Source organism: Callorhinus ursinus, unplaced genomic scaffold (assembly GCF_003265705.2).
Source record: "Callorhinus ursinus isolate GAN/ISIS: 27379988/994484 unplaced genomic scaffold, GSC_fseal_2.0 scaffold17, whole genome shotgun sequence".
Classification (NCBI taxonomy): domain Eukaryota; kingdom Metazoa; phylum Chordata; class Mammalia; order Carnivora; family Otariidae; genus Callorhinus; species Callorhinus ursinus.
In genome coordinates this window covers 16,011,682-16,017,681 of record NW_027397079.1, presented here as the reverse complement: position 1 = coordinate 16,017,681, position 6,000 = coordinate 16,011,682, and the positions used below count along the sequence as shown (strand labels likewise).

General features: G+C 49.1%; 1 protein-coding gene across 2 annotated transcripts in view; it reads left to right on the top strand.

The window, feature by feature from the left end:
- The first annotated feature begins 3,253 nt into the window (after nucleotides 1-3,253).
- Nucleotides 3,254-6,000, top strand: part of ACSL1 (acyl-CoA synthetase long chain family member 1) — a 71,251-nt gene continuing 68,504 nt past the window's right edge. For both annotated transcript variants that reach the window (XM_025886181.2, XM_025886179.2), the window contains exon 1: nucleotides 3,254-3,396. The gene's annotated coding sequence lies outside the window, so the exon portion shown is untranslated. The remainder of the gene's footprint in view (nucleotides 3,397-6,000) is intronic.

The window sequence follows — 6,000 nt, the reverse complement described above, 5'->3', positions numbered from 1 at the left end:
AATAAAAAGCTTAAAAAAAAAGGAAAGAAAGAAAGCTAGGGATTAGAGGGTTTCTTGCCCAAGGTCAGGAACCAGTGAGTTGTGGAATTTGAATCCAAGCAGTCTGACTCCAAGCCTTTGTTCTTAACCTGCAAGTATTTCCATCCAGCTGGACAGGAGCCGCGGAGAACCTCTGGGAGCCTCCCAGTGGGAAGAGGGTACACCCGTGGAAGTTACTGCCTAGAGAGCTGTAGACTAACTTGCCCTCATAAAGTTAATGAAATCAGAGGATCAAGTGCACATTAACAATAAAGGGGGTATGGGGGAAGGGAGGACTATGGCTTCAACGAGGGCCGCTGGAGACCATATGATAATCACCAATAGTTACAGATCGGTGTCAGTTTGGTGGAAACATCCTTTTTCCCTATTGCTGGAAGCCCAGCAAATCTGAGATTCATGGCACACTGTGCCTGCTCTCTAGGCATTAACAGTTTCATGGGGGAGATGGATATATGCCTAACGTAGATGCAGTCTCAAAACAGGCTGAGTGAGGAGCACCCAGCCACTGATGTCAACTCTTTAACTATCCTGGAATTAAAAGCACATTGGCCACTACTAATTGATGTGGCTATCCTTCAGATGACCATGCTCAAAAGCAGTAGATACAGAAGATCTATAATAGTCACAACTCTACAGTTGGCGATCACAAGTGGGAGCTTTTGAGACAAGATCGCGGTCAACCTGTCCCTCAGCTTGTCCCAAAAAGGACCTTGAGTCTCTTTAGCTTCTCTAGAAGATGGTTCAATCGGTGTTCCATAGATTTGGATCTAGCCAGAATTAGCCACAACATTTAAATCAAGCCAAAATGGGGCTGAGAACAACTGATCAGAGACTCAAACTTCCATTAGGAGATTTATTCCACCGCAACATCCAGTTGGCTTTTGTTCTGGTGGCTACAGAAATGTTTGGGGAAAAAAGAAGGTGGAAAAGAGACTTGAGACTGTGTTCCTATGTCTTCCCGAGTCACAAAATGGAACCCCCAACCATGGAGTCTGGAACCTTCATTTAATGAGAAAACTGAGGCCATGGGCTGACACCCTTCTAAGGTGGGTACCATTATTCTTGTCTTATAGAGGATGAGATGGGGCTTAATGCCCAACTCTGAAGCCTAAGTTTTTAACCACTGTGCGATACTGCCTACCTTCAAAGTCTTTATTGCGTGGTTATGGGACAACCCCATACATTGTGAAACTTTCTGAAATGATTAGGGAGATAAGTTGTTTTTTTTTTTTTAAGTGTTAGCACTGAAAGGGACCCGAGAAATTATTTCGTCTAGTCCCTTTATTTCCAGAGGAGAAACCTGAACTTGCCGCCCTAAGTCACACAATAGCTTTACCAGAGAGAGTAGGAAGTGAGATGTAATCCCTGGTTGTGTGCTTTTCCCACTCTCAGGTGGTCAGTTACCTGCATTAGGGCTAGAAACCAAGGAAGAGCATACTGATGAAGAGAAAAGTGTCTTGGAGGGGGAAGGGTCTGGGAAGACAGTCAGTGACAGCTATCACATGTTGTGGGTTGAATTGCATCCCATCCTCTCCCCAAATTTATTTGTTGAAGTCTTAACCCCCAGTACCTCAAAATGTGACCTTATTTGTTGATAGAGTTTTCACAGAAGGCATCAAGTTAATCCCCCTATGGTGGACCCTAATCCACTAGGACTGGTGCCCTCATAAGAAGAAGAAATGTGGAGACAGGCACATACAGTGAGAACACCAGGTGAGGAGACATAGGGAAAAGACCGTTTTCTCCAAGCCAAAGCCAAAGAGAAATGCCTGAAGCAGATTCTTCCCTCGCTGCCCTCAGAAGGAACCAACCCTGCCCACACCTTGATTTTGAAATTCCAACCTCTAGGACTATGAGACAATGCATTTCTATTGTCTAAGCTACCTGCTTTGTGATCCTTCAGAATGGCAGCCCTGACAAACCACTAGAGCAGACAACTTTGAAGTGCCTAAGGAGGGGCTGAAGGACTGGCTGGAGAAGCAAGAGAAAAATGAACAGGCTAAAATGATGAAATCACGGGTGAGGAGGAAGAGACCTGAGCAGAGAAACCAAGGATTATCCAAGTTTGGAAACCAACAGAAAGGAAAGTGGAGTCCATTTTTAACCCTAGGCAGACAGTCTATGTGTAGAAGGGGGTCTTAGAGCACTGAGCTGCTACAGAGACCACTGGAGTGTGGGGCTGCTCTCACCATCACTGTCCTATGGTGCCCGGCACACTTTGGGACAAAAGTCCTTAGGATATTACTTGCTCGAGTCAACTTGATATGCTTGTGGCCTCCAGTGAGCACAGGCTCACAAAAACGTAAGGACAAAATGTAGTCCGGTGGTTATTATGTGCGTGCCCTGGAAGCCGACTGCGTGAGTTCCGAGTGTGGTTTTGCCCGCACTAGCATTCAACCTCTGTGCCTCAGTTTCTCCCTCCTCTGTAAAAGGGGAATCATGTCAGCAGCCACCTCATGGGGTTATGATGAAGATTCTAGGAGACAATGTGTGTGAACTGTTTCAATAAACTGTAGCTGTTGTTATCAGAGGGGTTTACCATCACAATAATGCTTCCCATTCTTCATATTCAAAGAAGTACTAGATGGTAGCCCTCCTCCCAATACTGGGCGCAAGTACCACCGTAACCCGAACCATTATTAGAGATTAAGGACAGTGGCAGGCCTCAGGTGCTAGGAGGAAAAATAACATTTGGGATAGGACCTGAAAAAGTTCATGCCAAACGGGCATCGCACGGATGCGGAACCCCTCAGAACCACAGCCAGGGCTAAGTAAGATACACAGGCCCTAAGAACTTGGCAGGTGGATATTGCCCTTGAGTAACGTTGGGTCTGCATTCTGCTGTAATGCCACCCCCACACCCCCCACCGTCCGCCAAGAAGTCAGTCAGCAAGGCAGGCAACTGGGAGTGGAAGACGCAAAAGGGCGTCTTCCGGTCCCCGTGGCAACGGGACCCCAGGGCCGGCCGGGCTTCTAGGGTGAGGCCCTACAATATACCCTTTGCCCTTCCACAGATTCGCTCTGAAAGCGAGGGCACGCGAAGCGACTCTTGCTGAGTTTGCTCGCCGCCTCCCTGCACCCGCCAGCAGGCAGCCCAGCTCGCGCTTCTCCAGACGGGAGGCGGGCGCGCGTCGGGGGCGGGGCTTGCTGTCGGGGGCGGGGCCTGCGGACGGGGCGGGGCCTGCGGGGCAGGCGTGGCCGGCGCACCGGCAACAGCTTGGCTCGGCGGCCGCAGAGGCTGGGCCGCAGCCAGGGCGCAGTGGCTACGGCAGCGCCCTTAAATAGCATCCGGAGCCGGGACTGGACAGGCAGTGGGCTGCGGTGACAGCCGGCGGCGCAGCGGCCCGGCCAGCCGAGGTGAGTGCTCTTGCCGCGGGGAGCCGCGTCCTTTCCGGCTGCGGCGCCGGTGGTCTCGGCGGAGGCGCGGGGGCTCCGGCTGCCCCGCGGGCCCAAGCCCGGGAGGCGGCGGCCGCAGCGGAGACGCGTGAGCCTCCCCTCGGCTCCCGGGGACGCTCTGCTTTTCCGGCCTCTGCCCTCGGCTCCCCTTCCCGCGGCAGCGGAGGCCTTCGGGCCGCCCGAGCCGCCGCCGCTTCCTGTGCCTGAGCCGGGGATGCCCCGCCGCCGTTTCCCGCGGGCTGCGCGGGCGCGGGGCTGGTGCACGGCGGGGTCCGGGTGACGCGCGCCGCGGGACCGGCCTCCTGTTTGTGTGGCGGCGGGGACCGGCCCGGCCCAGAAGCCGGACCCCGACCTTCAGATGCGAGGGATGATCCCGCGGGGCTGGGGCCGGTGGTCTCTCGGCCACGGGCGTCCCTCCTGTCCCCGTGGCGGGGTTTTTGAGGCGCTCTCGGACCGCGCCTGGAAACATCGGAGCCGGACGGTCCTGCTACCTCGGCGTGATGGTGGCCCCTGCGCGGAGCGCTTGCAGGAGGGTCAAATGCAGCATCAAAAGCCGGTTGCCAAATGTAGAAATTCTCGCGGTGTCTCCAGAGGCGTGCCCATAGCCGCGGTACATAGCCGCGTTGGAGTCACTGATGTACGAAGCCTGGTGTCTTGAAATTAGGAAGCAGAAACGATACCTGTCTCCTTGCAGCGTAGACGAAGAGTGGTGGTAAATGACTTGAATGGACACGTGGACTAGAACCTAGAGACAGACACTAATCAGTGTGTATGTTAGAATCTCAGACCCCTGCCCCAGTCCACCTACTTTCAAGGTTATGGAGCTTAATTAAGACCATCATAAAAGGGCTCTTTGCCTTTAAAAGTTAACACTTTTTTAAAAAAGCATCTTCTTGGTGCAGGAGGATCCAAAGTGCCCCCGACTGTCAATACCCTTCCTTTTATTTATTTATTTATTTATTTATTTATTTATTTATTTATTTATTGTCTTTGCTTAGCATGAGAAAAACAAGAAATCTCACAGTTTCCGACACAAATTTCACCTGTGATTATCTCAGTGTAAACAGTCATTTGCTTAACACAAACAAAACGTCAGTCAAAAATTTCTGGTTGATTCTGCACTTTCAAGTGGAGATGGCAGGTTAGTTTGGCAGATGAGTGGGGTCCAGGAGGTCGAACTTTTAAAGGAAAACTTGCTTCCCATCATCGTGGAGCCAGTCTATGGAAACGTTCTTTCTTGTCCTCTCTCAACTGGGAGAATCCCTTCCCAGTCTGAAACTTGACTCCTTATTTGTGGAAGGACTGCATTAGGCTAAAGTCTTTTGTGAGCTAAGATTCTATGACTGGAAAAAGAAGATCCTTAAAAGAAGCAAACCTCATACCTCCCTTCCTCACTTAAAATAATATAGACATATTATAGACCATATATTATAGATCTGTTTTCTGCATTTACTGTAAACAGAGAAGACTTTTTTTTTTTAATCACCCTTCCCTCACAATTATAAGCATTTTGACCTGTTTCCTTCCTGTCTCTGTTATGCATATTTTGGCAGTACTTTTATTATTCTTGCAGGCAGCCTGACTAAAAAGATACCTCTGGGCTTTTTAATTTGGGCCATTTAAGAGATAGCTACTTGGGACAAATGCAGGTAGGGACGGGTTTCTGTTTGTATCACAGAGGTAGAGTTTTCATAGCTATCTCTCTTTTGAATGAAGTGTGAAAGAACTGAAAGTGTCCCCGCATGCCACAGTGTCATGCCTCATGCCCAGGCCTTACTACATCTTTCATTTTTGATGTAGCTGTCTTGTGGAAAACGGACGTGTTCAGAGGAGGGGCCGGGGAAAGATCAGATTGTTTTGTCATCATAGCTGGGGATTTCTCTTCTCTCTCTTCAAGTTTCACTTTTCTGGAAAGGGCAAGACTATAAGAATACTAGTAATATCTGTTGATACTCAGTAACCTGAGATGAATATATAATTTTTAAGGTCAGTTGCTGAATATATTATGCAAGTTTGCCACATAAAGCATATGTCCATTATTCTTTTGCACTTACTCTCTCTTATATCCAAATTCTGTTGAGTTAGGATCCATTAATAATGTTTTATGAACAGTATTGTTTGGATGATACAATGGGTTAGACTCTTGTATTAAAAAAATACAGAGGAACTTCCTTTAAGGCAGCTCCAAGCTGTTGGTATCCTGTGGCCTAACCTGAAATCTTGGTCTTCAAGCCTTGCTCTCTCACGGGCAGGTCAGTCAGAGGAGATAGACTGAAGGTGCCAGAGTTTTTACTGAAGGTTATCACTCCAGCTTAGGCAGACAAACATCTTAGGGTCACTTTTCTTTGACACTCACTCCTGGAGATTACATCTCAGTGAACAGAGCTGATCTGAAGCTGCCAGTGGCTGAATTTAGTTTTAAACATTGTCATACTTAAAGGGGCCCTGAGAGCTTTTTTTTTTTTAAGATTTTATTTATTTATTTGAAAGAGAGATAGAGAGCTTGAGCAGGGAGAGAGGCAGAGAGAGAAGCAGACTCCCCACTGAGCAGGGAGCCCAACCTGG